General features: G+C 46.3%; 1 protein-coding gene across 1 annotated transcript in view; it reads left to right on the top strand.

Annotated features, from left to right (window-relative positions):
• The first annotated feature begins 253 nt into the window (after positions 1-253).
• Positions 254-18197, top strand: part of LARP4B (La ribonucleoprotein 4B) — a 57127-nt gene continuing 39183 nt past the window's right edge. Inside the window, exon 1 of the mRNA XM_082753696.1 lies at positions 254-696. The gene's annotated coding sequence lies outside the window, so the exon portion shown is untranslated. The remainder of the gene's footprint in view (positions 697-18197) is intronic.

Here is an 18197-nt window from a genome sequence, read left to right as displayed (position 1 = left end):
GCCCGCGGCTACGGCGGCCGCGCGGCGCCAAACCTCCATGGCGCGCGCGGCGGGGCGGGGCGGGGCGGGGGCGGGGGCGGGGGCAGCTCCCCCTCCGCCAATCCGGCCGCGCCGCCGCCGGCCCCGCGCGCCCGCCGCCGCCAGCACCGCCAGCACCGCCGCCGCCGCCGCCCAATCCCTTCCGCCGGCGGAAGGCGGGACTTCCGCCGGGAGCCGGAAGCGGGTCTCTCATGCGAGCGGGTGCGTGAGGCTCGGCTCCCAGACGTCGCGGGCCCCGCCGCCGCCGCCGCGTCCTTCCTCCTCCTCCTCCTCCTCCTCCTCCTCCTCCTCCTCCGCTCCTTCCTCTCCTTCCTCCCCCTCCTCTTCCTCCTCCTCCTCCGCGCCCCCCGCCCGCCGCCGCCCGCTGCCGGCCCCGCCCCGCGCTCCGCTTCTCCTCCTCCTCCTCCTCCTCCTCCTCCTCCTCCCGGCGGCGGCGGCGGCGGCGCAGCGGCAGCCACGCACGGACAGGCCCCGGCCCGGCCCCCGCTCAGCGACACAGGGCCCCAGCGGCGGCGGCCGGCCGGCTGCTTCCCTCCCCCCCCCCCTCTCCCCTTTCCTCTCCCCTTTCCCTTCCCTTCTTCCCTTTCCCCGGCCGCTGCTGCTCTTCTCGTCGTTCCCCGGCCAGGCCCGGCCGCAGGGCGGCGGCGGCTGTGACAGGTGAGCGCCCGGCTCCTCCCCGGGAGGCCGCTGCGGGGAGCGGCGGGGCCGCCGGCACCCCCCCAACCCCCCCCCCCCCCCCCGCCTGCTGGGGAAGCCGCCATCTTCCCACCCGAGGCGGCTCCCGGGGGAGCGGGAGGAGGAGGAGGAGGAGAGGAGGAGGAAGGAGGCCGGCTCCGGGCCATGCTGCCGCCGGGGTAGGGCCAGGCGCCGCCCCGGCTTCGCTCCCTGCGGTCCCTCGGGGAGGGGGGGGGGAAAAGGGGAACGGGAACGGGGGAGCCGTTGGGTTGGGGGGTGGGGGGGCGGCTGCGAACCTCCGGGACACGGAGCCGTGACTGCACCTCCAGGAGCACCCCCGGAGCGCTTCGGCAGTGGGCACCCCGCCGGCCCCACGGGCTTTGCACTAGGGGTGCAGGGCGCAGAGCAGCGCTGGCAGCAGCAGCCGGTGCCCAAACGGCGTTTTGCCCCCCCCACCCCCCTCCGAGGACGGTGTCGCCGGCTGCCTCAGCCGAGTTGTTTTCACTCTCGGTTTCAGTTTGTGCAGATGCTGGGAATTACTACATAGCTCTGTCCGCAGCTTAAGCAGATGCGCGCTTGCCAAACAATGTTGTCCAAGGTTCCTCTGCGGCAGATAAGTATAATTATTTATGTTCTGTAGGTGAGGGAATTGAGGCGAAGTGGTTAACGCTTTGCCCGTGGCCACGCAGGGAGAGTTGGTTTCAAAACCACTGTTTAAACTTGAGTCACGGTTGGGGTAAAACCCTGGGAATTCTGGCTGGCAGCGCTGCGCCTCGTCTCTGGCCTAGTTTTGTTGGCCACCCTCTGAACCCTCAATAAAATAGCAATAGGGAGCTTCCTGAAGGGCTGCCTCAGGATCGCGATCGAAAAGCTCTAATCTTTCCTGTGGCTTAATTTTTATGTAAATCAGATCAGAGTTTAAGGGACTGGATCATTTTTAAAAAGGTCAGAGCGTGTTTTTGTGCTTTTTCTCTCAACTTGCTGGGATTTCACAACTCCAGGGTTTTGATTCTCATCTGGCAACTTTTTATCAGTTGAACTTTCACTTGTTTCCTGCTGAGCTGTAAGCAGTTCTTCAAGTTAATTCTTGAGATAGGCAACTAATCAGCTTATTCACCCCAGCAATTAGGAGGATATTGATATTTTCTATTAGATATTGTGTGTTGTGGCGAGGGGGGAGATGACAGCGCTATGTCCTGATAAGGCAGGTGTAGGAAATGGCAGGTATGTTATCCATAACGTCTCCAAGTAGTTTTATTTTCCTTATGTTGCCGTTTACGTGGATGTGCTGTTTGTATAAGAAGCCCAAATTACTGCTGTGTTTAATTGATGTTCTATTCAGGCAAAAAAAAAAAAAAAGTAATATTCCTTGTTGACAGTGAAATACCAGGTTTGGATAAATGAGTTGGTAGGAAACATTTGACCTCTTGAATGTTCCTAGACAAGTGATTGCACGTTTTCCTCATATATAATTGGGTCCTTAATTGCACGTAATGTTTGGGATTAGGCTGAGTTTTTTCCCGTGTAATTCTTTGTTTTTGTTAAGTGTTTACACGCGGATGCCCTAAAGGAATGAGGGGTCAGTGTGAGCGTGTGTTGTACCTTGGGTGCTTTTTTGGCTTGCTCTGATGCCAATACACCCACAGAAAGGTACGGCTGACTTACAGGTGATTTCTATACGTTCAGACCTGGGGCTGGAATGTAAATCTGGTTCAGTACAGGGCAAGATGGAGGATCTCTAACTGAAGGCAATCGTGGGGGCTTCAGGGTTATGATTTTTGGGTGTTTTTTTTTTCAGACATGGGGTAAACCATATGGGCAATCTCCTCCTTTGATGTTGAACTTCAAGTGAAATGAACTACCTGGCTATTTCATTGAAATGCAAAAGAAATGCAGCTTGCCTCCGCGTAATCTACATGTGCCCTGGAGATCTCTTGCTGCATTTCATGCTAAGTCCCGGATCTGGCGGTGGCTTTGGCTTTAAGTTGGTTGTGAGCTTCACTGGCAGGGTAATGCAAACTTCCTTAAATATTTAGTGTGTTACCTACCCGAATGCACATGCTAGGCACAGAAAGGGCATACTCTTAACCATGGTGCGTGGCAAATCTAAAGTGACAGCTGAAAGGCAGTAAGAAAGAAGTTATAAAGAGCAGAGTAATAGGGAGTAAATGTCTTTCATTAGCTTATTTCTTTTAACCAGGTGGCTTTCTGGCCCCTCACAGTCTTGTAAGGTAATGGCTAAGCTATCCAAATGAGCACCTAGAGCACTTGATTGATGTTTTTTTGTGTCTGTGTTGGAAGGGTAGGTGTGTTCAAGGGCCCCAGCCTTACCAACCTTGAAGAGGAGCCTTCTTGTCTTGGAGATCTTCTGTGAAAGCAGGCGCAGAGGTGGCTGTGGAGGTAGCTAATGAATGCAGTGTCAAGAAGGCTGTCCCTGGCACAGAGAAAAAGGCAGAGGAGACCAGGTGAAGAAGGCAAAGAAACGTGGTTTCAGGCTTTGGAAGTGCGATTTTTTTGGTGGACACATTCATGTGAGAGGGGCTGCTTTATGGTGGAAGATACTCGTTCCGTCCAAAACGCGGTCTGCCAAGCATTTTGTTCCTTTAAGCATTTACTAGCAATACAACATTTTTAGACAAGTTTGTGTAACTCTTAGAAATAACTCCGTGTTTATGCTTGTGTGGGATCGGTGATGTTACACTGACTTGGGTCTTACAACTCTCGTAGTTTGCATTCAGAATGGGCACGCAGGTACCAGGGGGAGAGGAAGGATGTTACAACATAGGACGTTGGAAGGAAGAAAATTAACCCCTCCCCTGACAGTTTGGTAAGAGGCAATAGCATGTGGAGAGATGCATAGAAGATGAGTAAAAGCTACTCATGTAGTAAAAGGCCCAGGAAAGGCATCTGAGCAATGCTGTTCCCTAAGCAAATCATACGCACGCTGAATCTAACTTTTTATGAGATATATCTCATTTAATCACTGCAGCTCAGACAAAATGAGAACTAGCTGGTTGGTTAGATTCTTATAAGGTCAGCAGATTAGGGAGGGGAAGATGATGTAAAACATACGTTTTGGAATAATTCTTGTTTTATGTGATATCCTAAAAAAAAAGTAAAACAAATAACATATTGCATCAAAAAATACCCATGGAAAATGCTGTAAAGCAGAACTTCAACGCTTTAGCTTCTGACTGCCTTTCTTATATGTGTTAAATTTAAGGCAAGCCAGTATGTCGTATGTCAAATGTGAAAACGTAGCTTCTGAAGCACTTTATGAATATAAATAAATATAAATCTGAATATAAAACTCCGTGATATTTCAGCTGGTCACTAAGTCATTGGATGCTGTACAAGCTGGATAGTTGAAGCAGACCCATTTCTGTTACAGCAATCTGTTTGGTTTTTTTAAGAATATACTGGTTTTGTCTGACTGGCTCACAGCAAATGAAAATTATCTTTAAAATATTGAGTTCGAGGAAGTTGTTGGACACGGAGCCTGGCCGTTGGTTTCTGTAGCACCCATTCATTTAAGTGTAGCCCAGTTCCACAGAGCAGCGTGAGAGAGAAGCAGATTCAGATAGCTGCTTCACAGCTGATATGTCCAAAGTTTTGTGATGGAGCCAAGAATGCTTTGCCTGTTTTCATCGCTCTCCCACGTTTCTGTGCTCCCTACAGGTTGCTGTTGCGTGTCCCGTCCCGGGGAGAGCGGCTTCCCCTGGCCCAGGAAGGCCCAGGAAGGCGGTGCTGCGGGGCAGCGCTGCCGGGAGCGGGCTGCTTTGGAGCACTTCCATTAGGTGTGACTGTAACGCGGGGTAATTTGGCGATTAGGATAGCCGTGACAGCGTTGTGTGATGCGTGCTGCTGCTGCAGGTATTTTGTGTCTGGCTATGTGTTTCAGGAACAGCAATTAACTCCAAAATTGGAAGTCTGACGGGGTTGCTAATATGTGGCCAGCTACTTAGCCTAGAACATTGCAGGGAATTGGGGAAACGCTGTTTTGACGCCCTGATGAATCACCGATTTCTTTGAGCCTTAATCTTTTCTACCACTCATTTACCGTGGAGGGCTGGGCTATGCATATTCTGGATCCTGTCAGTCCAGCTCCTTAATGGGTAGCTGAGTGATGTAATACCAAAGGAATCACTCGTTCATAAGCTCAATGGATTGCCGCCTCTGCGCTTCCAGCAGCTCTTGGTGCTCGCATCAGGCTGTTGGCATGTAAGGAGCTGGTGGCCCCGAGACTGTATCCTACAGCGGAGGTTTGTTCTGGATTGCCTCTATGTGCTCACAGGCATCTCCCATTTGGTACACGCGTGCTTCAGGTCGCAGGAGCTGTGCACAAGGTTCAGTTCTGGTGCACGCTGACATCGATGCGTCCGTCTGGCGTGGTGGCCTATAATGAATGGGACCCAGAATTTTGTTGTCTCTTAGGGACATCTTCCTAAAAGTCTCTACCACTGCTAAAACTGCACCCAGACAGCAGCGTAACAACTTCAGAGAGACACCTGCAGCTGCTGTCAGCAGTTCACACAGAACTTCAGGAATGTCATGTTTGGAGCAGAGCTGCATAACGTAGTTATTTTATCTGAGGCTGGCTCTTCAGGCTGTGCTGGGCTGGTTGCAAGTCAGTTTAAGTACTGGATCTCTAAACTCTGAGATTTCCCACGTTTTCTTGCATGAGTATCACGTATTTTCTCTTTGCTTAGATTAATTCTCCTTCACTTTCATACTGGTTCCTCCCTGCTAGCCTCCTTAAATCAGCAGTGATGGGGAAGTATTGATGCTTTATCGACAGTATTCGTAAGATAGATTCCACCCCCAGTGAGGGGGTTACAGGCTTGCTTGACAGAATTGTAGCCTGCTGGTATTCCCTGGAAGTGTTTCTTGGTATTTCTCTGCAGACTTGACATCCTGCCTCTATTTGCAAGTATTTTATTGTCACAGGGTGTCAGGGATCTGACAGGGAGTCTCGAGAAACAAAATGTTACCCAAATAGCAATTGTGTTGAGGAAAAAAATATTAACCGTTTGATAAAACTCACCTGTCGGAAACTTGGTGAAATGCTTGAGCAGATTACAGTGCAGCCCGGTGCCAGCTCTACGGGTTTGTTTGCTGTCAGTGCTGGTATGCACAAGCATACTTTTACAGGTTGTGATGCTGTCCCAGGTTGCCCCACAACAGAGCCTTACTCTGACTGTTGTTCAAACAAGGAACTGGTGAATCAACAGGCCAATGTCCAAAGCAGCTTGCTTTTTCATACCCTGACTCTGGAGGTTTCTGCTCAAATCTTTTGATGTGTTCAGCTGCCTTCTGACTCGTGTTCCGGGAGTTGGAAAAAAACAGAGCAAAACTGCGTGGAGCATCAGGGCACAGCTACTTTGGGCACTGAGGATCAGAGCTTAGGAAAGAGCTGCCTGTACGTGCAGAATTCGCCATCTGAGCTTCGAGTTTCGTTCCCATTCGGTGTTGTTGCCACCTGCTAGATAGGGACAGAAAATGATCAACATGTTGCTGTTTAAAGCAGCAAGGCAAACAATTTGGGCAAAATAGCACTGCCTCTGTTGGAGCGCCTCCAAGATCTTAGGTCTGTATTCCTCTTCCTGCCTAAAGCTTGTCCGATTTTTTACTTAATACCCGTTTGTAAGACTTAGCAGGGATTGTCTTTACCAACCTGTTGCAATTTAGTTTACAATGCACTTTGTTACGGTTATAATTTTCTTAATTAATGCCTTGTATTTTAACTGCTTGAATTCAAGATATCAGTGGAATTTTTAGGAGGGTCTGTGCCTCGGGTATTTTGATTCGCGTGAAAGTGTTACTGTCCTTAAACCCAAGCTCCAGTGCTGGAACAGTCCATCCTTTAACAGTGAGTCAAAACCTGAATTACCAGTAGTTTTGATTACAGTGATACTCTGAAAAGGTGGGGTGCTCTAACTTTGAACCCAGCAGGTGATAGGCTGTCATGCAGTGTTTTAAAAGTAAGCAAAAGTTGCTTCTGATTTCAGTGAGGCTCATAATGGAGGATGGTAGCTTCTTTCAAAAGAGGAAGTAATGCTAAAATGACTGGATTATTTGGGTTAAATTCTATTTCTGGCAAAGAGGTTAATGAAATAATTGGCAAAAACATCAGCTTCCTCTTTGTATTACAAAGCCTTAAAGTTAAATGACGCTTCTTCAGCAGGTAGCTTCATTTTGCTTTAGGTTTGCTCCTGAGCATGTCTCAAAACTTAAACTAACATATTTTAGGTAAATGAATGCCTTTCAAGTCACCTGAAAACAAACCCCAAAGCCAGAGGGAAGCTCGTCCTGGGTTGTATGTTTTGCAGAACAGCTGTTTATTAAAATAACCCTTGCATCCTCAAGGATTGTTGTATACGTTCCTGTTGGAAGAAAACTTGTATTGCACCTTCTAGTACTGTAATTGTCAATGTTTTATTTGGTTCCACATACGCCTCCCACCTGGACTTCTAAGCAGGTATAGACCCTTTTCTGTTTAACTTTTCCAAGACTTTCTGACCAAAGCTGTACTGTGAGAGCACCGCAGCAGCTGTCCCATCGGCACACCAGATCTGTTTGGGAGCCCTAGATCTGCTTGCATTTGAATCCAAGCTCCTTGCTTTAAGATTTCTCTTTGCCTAAATTAGGCGTTCATTGTGCGTTTCAAGAATGTGATGATAAAGAACTTAAGCACAGCTTCAAAGCTTATTTGCTGCCTTATTCTTCTTTTGTGCTTTGAATTGTTCTTTAAGTGCCCTAGAAGCTCTTAATGCAGTGTTTGACCTCCACTTCCTTAAGCACAGCGCTGATTGCAGACTTGAAACATGAAATCCAAATAAAAGCAATATGGCTATTCGAGGATGATAAGCCTTTTAAGATGTGTAAAAGAACGTCAGACTTGTAACCTCACCCTTGGAACTACCCTAAATATTAACCTCAGTGCTTCGAGTGGTGTTTTTGCACTTTCATCACAACAAGCTGCATCTTCCTCTGCAAATTTCTGGGCTTTTCTAGAAATCAGCAGATCTGTAAGGAACAGTCATTTCCTTTACCTTGGGGAACTGCGCTGCCTGGAGTCACCGACAGATTTTTAGCGTTGTATGTGTCTGTTGGCGACTTTCTGGTTAGCAGCACAGAGAAGTATGCGGAAAACTAAAGGATCGTGTTGGTAAATCAGGAGGAGGAACATCCTGTAGTTGAAACAAGGAAGTTCGTTGTTCCCAGCATTGCTAAACTGCCTCTCTTCATGCACAGCGCCTAGCTTGTTTCCTCTAAGTAAGTGCTGAAGCAGTTGGTCCTCTGTCATGTGTCATCTCCTGAAGGTTTAGCTGCTTTGAAGAATTCAGAAAGGCCAAGTAGCTGCTGCATCCGAGCTTTAAACGCGTGCAGCTGCTAGCAAGGTACTACAGGCGCTGCAGTTGTTTTGTGAAATAAACAATTTATAAAACCGCGGGTCCGTTTATGGTGAGGCTGCCCTGCCGAGGTGCTGGGGAGGGTGGGAGCCAGCAAGGTTCAGAATCGTACATTTTCCAGTCCACATTGGGAATCGGCCTCGATGCTAAACTGAAAATTGCCTCTCATGACAAAAGTGCGACCGTTTCTGTAAACTTCCCTGCTGCACGTGAGCTCTTAGCATAGCTCGTTGCTGCTTCCTTCAGTTGTGGAATAGGAAGATTAATCTCTCCCACTTCCCTTCAGCAGATAGCTTAAAAGAAAAAATAACCCTCAATTAAATGAGAGCAAGGCAGCTATGTTTGGAGGGAAGATGAGCAAGGAAAATACATTATTATGCATGATAGTATCTTTGCATAGTAATTTTTCAGCTGTGCATGAGAAGATACGATCGAACAAGACAGACTTAGGATCCTGAGTGCCCCAGTAAACTCACCTGCTGCAAATAAGGTGTGTCAAAGTGAAGAACTGTAGGTTACAGGGAAGATACCTGAGAAGCCTTTCACGTGGCTTTTTTGGATAGTCACACTGAGCTCCTCACCAGGGTGTTGCCTGTGGGAAGGAGTAACTTGGGCTAAAGGTGAGTGCAAGTTCTTGTAAAGTTTCTCTGCTAAGTAAATGGGAGTTTAAGTTAGTATTCGGCGTTGTGCAAACGCCTATTTAGAACTAGTCCAGAAATGAAAATAACAGTATTTTATGAAATCCCTAGCCACTAGCGGATAGCAGCTCCTGTCCCATCTACTCCAGGTCAAGCTGTAATTTTCTTCCCAGCTCGGCTCCCGGCTGCCAGTCAGTTGTCGTGGTCTTCTGCTTTCTGTGTGCACAGAGGCGTTGAGCAACTGTCAGTTCATGTGACCTCAGTGCGGATGAGCAAAGTGGATGATAGAAGCTGATGAGGAATTAGATGAGGTTTCGCGTTTGATGGCGCTAAACTTCGGAAATGTATTTTTGTGATGCTTTCCTAACGTTTGCATTAAACAAAAAAATAATTTCTGCATCAGTGAACAGTGGTACAACACGAAAAGCCTGGGGTTGGTAGGTGTCAACGTATCTGAAGTTGTTGAGAAGTGTTAGCTTTTAGAGAAGGATGCATTTAGCCTGTAAAAGATCCCACCAAAGCATCTGCAGTATTTCTGTAGTAGGTAAACAGTTTTAGCAGTTGGAAGTATTTCTGTTATTAAAAGTACCAATGCATTTTATGTGTATTGCTTCATTTTTTGCAAATAAGTATTTGCAGATGTGAATCCCAGCACTCCGGGCACTCCGCAGACACTGGCTGATGCCTCGTGGTGTAACAGGTGAATGCAGATGGATGGGAGCATCACGAGAAGTCAATGAGTAGTGTGTGAGTACAGCGTGTGCTGCCTGGGCTTTGATGAAAGCCTCATTGGTGGGCTTCTCTTGTCTGCATGTCCAGATACTCAAAAAATCTCGTGGAAGGAGGGAGCTTCCACCACGTCTTATAGCTGCTTTTAATCCATGTTGAGCAGAAATGGTTTTTATTTGTTAGTTTTGGCCGTGATATAGGTGGGGTGTCTTAAAGGACTGTTCGCCAAGTTAGCCTCCCTCTGTGGTTAGGCTCCTTTAAAGTGTGTGGTCTCCATCCTACGGCTTGGAAGCAGAGGTGCTGCTTTATAGATGAGTAACAGCAGCAGAGAGAGGATGGGCCTGGCCTGTTAACTTCATTGGGAGCAGCAGTGCTCTGTCTGCTCTGCTGGTGGTGCCAGAAGTAGCAGTGCGTGTGTGCAGGCAATCCCTGGGCAGGTCTCTGGTCAGCTCCTGGTGGGAAGGAGCTCGCTCAAATCTGTTCCATCTCTGCTCTCGCTGCTGATCGCTGTCCTGGATAAATCGGAAGGGAGACCGGGGCTGGGAGGCAGGGTAGAGGTCAGACAGTTGTGAACCAAACTGAGGGTGAGTGAGGGAGTGTTTGAATGGGAAATGAAGTACTTTCAGGTACTTCACCAATCTGACACTCAAGCACTTCGTTTATCTCTTTCCTGAGAAAGAAATAAGACTTCTCTCTCCTTGAGTGTGAGATGTCTTCTGCTTTTGGTAGGCCTTGGTCATGAGCGTAGCACTGGGGATTCTCCAGCTGAAACCATCAGCTGGTACTTTTCTATCTGGTTACTCCAGAGGATGGCTTTGAGGAGCGCTGTGATGTAGCTGCTTCATGCCGAGGTGGCATTCCACCTGTCTCTGCAAAATTGTCACGGCGTGGCTGAGCTACTGACAAATTGAACTCTGCCGTTTGAGGGTTGCTGAAATAACGCACAATAGGAGAGTGAAGAGTTTTTATTTTAATTAGGTCTGGAATGTTTTTGAAATCGTCATCTGATTAAAAAAAAAAAAAATACCCTATCTGACATGCAGTCGTGATAATGGAAATAAAATATGCGTCTGTATGGATAACCTGCAGGGTGTGTGCTGTTAGTCCACTTAAGGTGAAGAAAACAAGCTTGTGGCTTCGTGATGGATGTGCTGCATGCAGCAACTCCAGTTAATTAATACTTTGGGGTTTATAATGTTATGTGCTTCAGTCTGCAGGCAGGAAAGTGCTGCTTCAGATCTGAAAATTGAGAACAAGCTGTAAGCAAACTGAAACTGCTCCTGACACAATGTCACTTGTCTTCGGGGCACGTGGTGTTCTTATCAGGCACGAAAGCTTCTTCCCAGTAGGTTATTCCTGATCCGGTGGGTGTTCCTAGTGTCCTTAAACAGCAGGACCTCCTAGCTTACATACCATGAAGTGCGTGGTGTGTTGTGTTACGAGGAGGACGTGTTCCACGGGTCTGTTACTCTTCTTGGAGTGATGTTCAGGTGTGTATGGGATAGTACCTGCATGTAAACCTTTCTTTGTGTGCAAGAGGACGGCAGAAACGGTGATCCCGTTCGGTAGAGTAAAGGGATTTCCTTGTAAGTGCGTGTATTTGAAATCCAGCACTTGGAAGGCTGGACTTGAAAATGAGAACTGGGACTGTTGGCTGGTCAGGGTCATCCCCTCACCTCCCGTGGGCTGTCACGCTTTCTTTTTACTGTCTGGGATTGAGTGGGTACAAAAGGCTCTAAATTTCTGCCCTTCCCCCTATTTCTCTTGCTGGCGACTGCCAGACCTTCCCGTGTACCTCTGCACAGAGCACTTACTCACTAGCATCAGGTTTCTTTGGTAATCTGTCACCTTTGTTCAGTAACTTATTGCTCGGTATCTCTCGGACAGCTAATTACTGTTAACGATCTGAATTTCTAGACCTGCAGAGTAATCAGTTCTATGCGCAGCGCCATTGCCCATGTCTGTGTGCGAGTCGGGATCAGGAAGCTTAGCACGGGATGAGATTGCAAATTACTCAGGAAGCCCAGCACAGAAATGTCTGGTAGGTCTTGAAATCAGGAGACTCAGTGTTCCCTTCGCACGGCAAAGTTAACTCGTGCTCATGAAATTTGGACCGTTCTTAGAGGAGCAGCTACACCTGAAGAGATCCCTACTGAAACTGCGGAATAGTTTTGGAAACTATCAGCTGCTTAAAGAACAGAAACAACAAAAACTTGGGAAGTGGAGGCAGCAGCTCTAAACCCTCAGAGCAAGCATTTGCTGTTGCAGAATGTTTTTAAAAGGAGTACAGCATTAAAATGTCCTTATGTGCGGTGTCTGGTTCAGACATGGTGCCACATGGGTTTTAAAAGGCCTCGCATCTGCCAAGTGAGTACCAGGTGTGGGCTCACCTGCTGTGCGTGTGTACGTGTTCCTCGTCAAAACCCCAATTCCTGCGTTGTTCTGGGTGCTTCCCGGGGAGTGCTCGGGCATGGGCAATTTTCTTGTCAGGAAGGAAAAATGAAGAAAATCCGCTGGTACTTCTGAGGTTTTGTGAAACCTCACCTCCCGGTAGTCGTGCTGGCACTTGCCCTGGCTGCGCGCATGTTTGGAAGCCTTCAGCTGGCAGGCGCTGATAACGTCTGGGCATGTGGTCAAACTAGGTGAAACTTTCAACTTTTCCCCCTACTGGGGAGTTAATTAGCAGTTAAACAAATCGGGAGCCGTGTGCTGATTTTTAAAGCAGTGGTGTATTCAATATTTAACTTCTGCGGACACACGCTGTGACTAAATATTTATGTCGTGTCAGCTTTTTAATTGCTGTTGGGTAACACGGAGTTTACAACTTCTGTAGACGTGATGGTGATTGCACAGATTGCGGCTGACAAATGGGCCTTTTTGTGTTGCTGGGCTTTTTAATGTCCACTGTGGTAACGTAACCACCTCGTAGTGTGTCTCCTTTTAAATAACACTGCCCTTTGAATGATGCATTGCTTCTCCCATCTGCTGCTCAGAGATTGATTTCCCGTTTTGAAAGGAAGGATGGGAACCTGACATCTACGTAGGAGCTGTGTCATGGACTCTCTGTGAGGACCCTCGCAGCGACGGAGCTTTCTGGGGTTATTTATCTTCAAAACGGTAATGCTGGTCCCATGCAGGGGGATGATGGTGCTGCTCTGGCATTAACAGCTGGAATCTTTCTTTGGAAGTCTTTTAAAGCAGCCCTCTGATTAAAAGTGGCAGGCTCCAGTTTGTAATGCTTTTCAACACTGAGACGGAGGGAAACCTGCAGCCAGGGAGTTGGATTCACCAGGTTTTCGTGGTGCTCTATAAACAGCTTTACCTGGAGTGAGAATGCAATATGTCAAGAACTGACCACATATTGCTTGGGTATTCAAAACATTCATGAGACGAGCAAGAAAACAAAAGTAAACAAACAGGAGGTGATGTATTAAACTGGGGACGTACCTTTGGAAGAGGCGTGTGTTGTTTCTCCTATCAACTCTGAAGTCTTAAGTAATTTTCTAAAACTAAGTGCTGTTCAGACCCTCCTAGCTCATAGGAATATAAGACAGTGTCATGGCAAATTAGGAACGTGATTTTGGAGGTTAAATACTGTTTTTCCATTCAGTTAAATACCTGCCTTCTGCATTCAAGCCAGTCAAGGAGGTGATACTGCTCTGTAGCTAACCCAGTGGTCAGCATGTTTCAGGTGTTTCTTGCTGCAGGAAATCAGCGATGTGATGTGTTTGCAGGTGCTGGAGCTCTTTCCAAAGGTGGAGTCAATGGTAGCTGTGATTACTTCTCCTGATCCTCATGGATGCTCTCAGGAGGGTGTGAAAGGCGGTGAGAAAGTATGCTGGGTGACTGGAAGGAGGGCTTTGGCCGGCAACTGGCAGGTTGTTGTGAGGCGTAAGTTGAAAACTGCACCTCTGTTTTGAAAACATTTAATGCTTTCTCATGTTCCTGGAAGTGTATTTCTGCTTTATTAGCCGTGTGAAAAGTTTATCTTCATCTGTGTTTAAAGTTTTGAAAATGTTTGTGAGGAAGAGTTGTGCGCGCAGCCGGGCTCAAATCTGTTTTTGTTTTTTTTTTTTTTGCCTGCTGGAAGAGCAGTGAAAAGATCTTTTATTCTAGCGAGCTTTTTTTGTTTTATGGTGTTGCTGTTTGCAGTGTGAAAGTTAGTTGTCAGCACTTGCATTTGTAAATCTCTTTTTAAGGGCTGATTACACTGGGCTGAAAGTTGGCAGGCAAGATCTCAGCCCTAGAGCATTGTTGTGGGTTTTGCATGTTTTTAAATAACAGATCTATCTGACTGGCCTGATTGAGGGAATGCATGCTGCTACTCATACCTTTGTAACTCTAGGCAGCAAAACAGCCTCCGTAACAGCGTGCTTTGAATATGAATTAGAGAAATTAGAGACGGCTAATGGAAGCAGAGGTGTGGGGGGATCGGGAGCTGCACTCCGGGGAGGTTTTGGGGGATGTGAGGGGGCGCAGCAGTGGCTGTGGAACCACTCGGTAGATGTCTTGGGAGATGTTGGCAAGGTTGTGGTGGATGTGGATGTGGTGTGTTTGTGTATAAATACCTTCAGATGGTTGAACATTAACTCTGCCAGCTCTGTAAGATGCCTCAGCCCAAGCTAATAGGCGGTGTAAAGGTTAGCCTGCTGTTGGCACTCCGCTGCCACGCACGTGTGGCTGGTATGAGCACAGCCCCAGCTGCGGTTGGCCTGGCACCCAGACAGCAGCGATGGCGTGGTTGTGAGCACTGCCTCTGTAGGTGTCCCGTGGACGCTGTGGGATCTTCTGGAACGACACTTCTTACAACAAGGGGCATGCAGCTCTGTAGAGAATCACATCGACAGCTTTTTGGAAAACTGGGTGAAGGTGCTTGTGGTGTTTCGGAGGGAGAGCAGTTCAGCAGAGGCTGCAGTGCCTGCTGTCGGTGTGGCTCAGTCCCTGCTGAGAATATTCTTGTAGCTCCTCAGATCAAGCACTGCTACCAGGTGCCTACAGGGACAGGTTCTGTACATGTACCCGTGAAGAGTTACTGCACTCGTTGTGTCTTTGCTCTAATGAGAAAACAGCCGCATTAATGCACAGCTCCTCTTCCTGTTGCAATTACCAGCCTAGCAGACCAGGTAGTGTTACAGTTTGGGGAGCAATCAGGACTTCATGGCTGAATGTTCTGGGAATTTTGTAGTTGTTTTTAAAGAAATAGGTTTTCACCTGTATTTTAATCTTTTGGGGTTAAGTGTCCTGCCTGCTTACAAACCAAGTCCAAACTGCTGTGGAGAAGCTGAGGTAAAAGCCATTCAGCTTCTCTTGGGTTAGGCAATTCTGAAAATGAGTATTTGCATGTCTCGAGTTCGTTTGCTCTTCGCATAATATACCTGACGTTGTTCAGCTTGACTCACTGTGGTGATCAAAAGGCAAGGCAGAAGGAAAAGTAATGATGTAGTGTACATATTTACAGAATTGAAATGATATGGAAGAATGAAATCGTAATGGGGTACTTCCAAATCAAATCATAAATCCAGCCATTCTGTAGGCTGCATGGCAAGGCATAACTTGTGGAAGACATGAATTTTTGTGAATCTGCTTCCTATAGACTGAGAATATTGTTTAAAAGATTGCATGCTTATGAAGACTTTTCTTGTGTTTTTAAATAATTTGAGTTAAAAAAATACCTCTGACAGCTCGGTGTAGTGCCATAGGGAATGCGCTCTCTGTCCCAAAGTGCTCTGCTGACCTGTGTTTTTCTCGTCTCCTACTTGCTGTGGCAGTATGTATTTACGCAAAGATATGGTTTAGCATTCAGTGAGCCAGTGTATCTGTTAAAGTGGTGGGCAAGTCAGCTGCTTAATGGAGTTAAAAACTTGATTGCTGTGTTCAAATGCCACGTCAAACTTGTGAATTCGACCATTAAACTACAAGAGGGAGTAAACTCTTCTAAGCTATAAATGCTTATCTGGAGTTGCTGGCACTGTCAAGTACTGCCTGGTTCTGCAAATAAGTTTGTGTGCAAAGGTATTTATAACAATATCAGTATTAATGAATAGCGTGCTGAAAGCATCCTGCCAGTAGCCTTTAATATCTGGTGATGGTTTTTTCTTTTAATTCCTATTTTTTTCCTTCTCTGTGCTGCTTTTTTCCACAAGCACTGTGTTCCCTGACATGACAGTCGTGGCAGCTGCTGTCATGCAGCCTTTATGCTTTAAGAGCCTGGTGAGTGGAAACTGTGGTGAAGTTCATGCATGTAACTTCCCAGCACGTGAAGTTGTATTGAAGCACAGCAGAACGGATGGGATTTTGCAGCAGAGCACTTGCCATCCCGCAGACTTCAAGCAGTGTGAGCTACTCAAGGAAGAAGACTACAGGATCTTTCAGTGTGGTTTATGCATTTGTAGAAAGGCAATAGCTGGGCATTGTTAAAAGCATAGGACTTAAACGGTGGGTTGAACATCCTCCTAAAACAGGTTATAATAATGTTTTATTTGGTTTGAGAAATCTTTTGATCCTTAATGATGGAAATGTGACTTAACAACAATGCAAAGCCCATACTTTTATTGATATAACTTCTCATGAGGTCAGTGGATTTGTTGTGATGTCTATCACAACAAATATGTGTGCTAATGAGAATAATTATTAGTCTGAGCAATCCAAACAAAGTTACCTGGAGCTTCAATCTAGGCCTAGTCTGCGATAAGGGTCTTGTGTAATCTCATCTGAAGGGCTTCTGAAAAGCAACAGTGATGTACTGTTCTTCTCCCAACTTCAGATTGCTTGGGCAAGCCACCAGTAACGTGAACATTGCAGGCATCTGTTATCTATCAAGCTGGCTGACAACTAGTCTACCCTCAGCCTAAATTAATGATTTAGCTGAATATTTTGTGCTCGATGGCCAGTCAGCAAATGCTTTAAAGAGCATATGTGTAGTGGAACTTTACTCTTGTTTGTTAGAATCACATGTTCCTGACTGTTTTCCTTCCACAATCCACGGATTTACAAAGTGCTGGCGCTTACGCGACATACTGGAGGGTGGAAGAGGTTGCGGTGTGACTGGGGACGTGCTAAGCCTAGGAGGGAAATGAGGAGCTGTGAGATCAGCAGGTGACATGGAGGGATTTGGGAATTGATTTGGGAATCGCCGTGCAGGGGAGATAATGTCATTACTGACTGAAACACAGCAGTGCTTCTGTAGGGCTTAGCTTGTGGCTGAGGACTAATGTGCATGCTTGAAATGCATAAGTTTTGTGTTTAAAAAATATAAATCCAAAATTATAAAGAAAATAGTTTTAGCCTCTGAAAGTTAACAGGAGCTTCCAGCAAGAAGCTTGGACACCTGCAGGGTTACTGTGCATACAGCTTCCCATGCAGGGTTTGGACGATGTAGAATCGTGCTACTTACCAGCTTTTGAAGAATGGTTTTCATCCTGAGGATGACTTTTGTTTATTTCATAAAAGACAAGCATCCCAAATTAATTCCAGGCTTTCTCATATGTAGGCTCTGTGTATGTTAGTGTGTGTGGGACAGTAGAGTTTATTTCCTCTGTTTGCTTTTCGTGTCAAACTCATTTCTCCTGTACTTGAATAGCTTTTAGTCCAAGAGCATTCAAAAAAAAGCAACTTCTGGGTGTTTTAACAGTGACACAGTGCATGTGTTTCTGTTGAAAACATTTGCTTTTTTTATGCTGACTTTACACCAATAGCATGAAACTACGTTCAAGTGTTCATCTAAGCTGAATATTTACTCAATATTTACTCCTGTCCAGGATGTCAGTTTTTCTTCAACAGCTTTGGCAAGACAACTTTTCTGAATGACTGTTGTACAGACACATGGATCAGTTTGTCCCTTACGTAAATTAATATAATGATCGCACTTGAAAATTTTGGAACGTATCAAATTGTATGAAAGACTTAATCCTTTCAGAATATAATGGAAAAAAGGGATTCCACAGAAGGCCACAAAGGCATAGATTGAGAGGGATATTCTTTTAACTCCGATCTTTAGATGTGAAGATACCACAAAAGCAGCTAAGGAGTGGAATCATACTGTTATCTTGCCTGTGCTGCAAAACTGTAATTTCTGGGTGCATATGTAAACCAAAAAGCATATTAGAAGTTGTTTGTAGTCCTTAGAGAAACAAAAAAAAAAAAGTTACCCTGCTTTACTTCCCAGTATTTACTTTTTGAAACTCGATTTTAAATGAACCTTTTCTTTCCTTATCGACCAGGTGTTGTTTAAAATAACAATATTAAGTCATAGTCTCGAATTTCAAAGCTAAGCCACTCAGACATTCAGCTCTCCTCAGTTTTCCACTTGTCTAATCAAATAAAATAACATTTTAGGATGATGGAGCAGAACAACTTGTTGAGCGTCACTAATAGAACAGAAGTGTTGTAACATGCTTCTTGCAGTTGGCGAAGATTAAGTGACTGTCAGAGTAGCTGGAGAAGACAAAGGTTGGTTTGTGACTAGAATGCTTCTTAATGAGTAAGCCTACCAAGTGGTGTAAAAAAGTCATAGTTTGAAAACCACTCTGAATAATGAAGGTGAGAATGAAATGAAACTTCCCCACGGAATTTCCCTGCCCAGTGCGATGGCAAGTGTTGTGTGTGCTATTCATCTGCACTTCCAGGGCTGGCAGCTCCTGGAAGCTGAGCGCGTTTACGGGGTTGCTGTACCCATGCCTGCTGCCCTAACATTTTCCCTGAACCC

This window comes from Aythya marila, assembly GCF_965140915.1.
Source record: "Aythya marila genome assembly, chromosome: 2".
NCBI classification, from domain to species: Eukaryota; Metazoa; Chordata; class Aves; order Anseriformes; family Anatidae; genus Aythya; species Aythya marila.
This window is presented reverse-complemented; position numbering and strand designations above follow the sequence as displayed.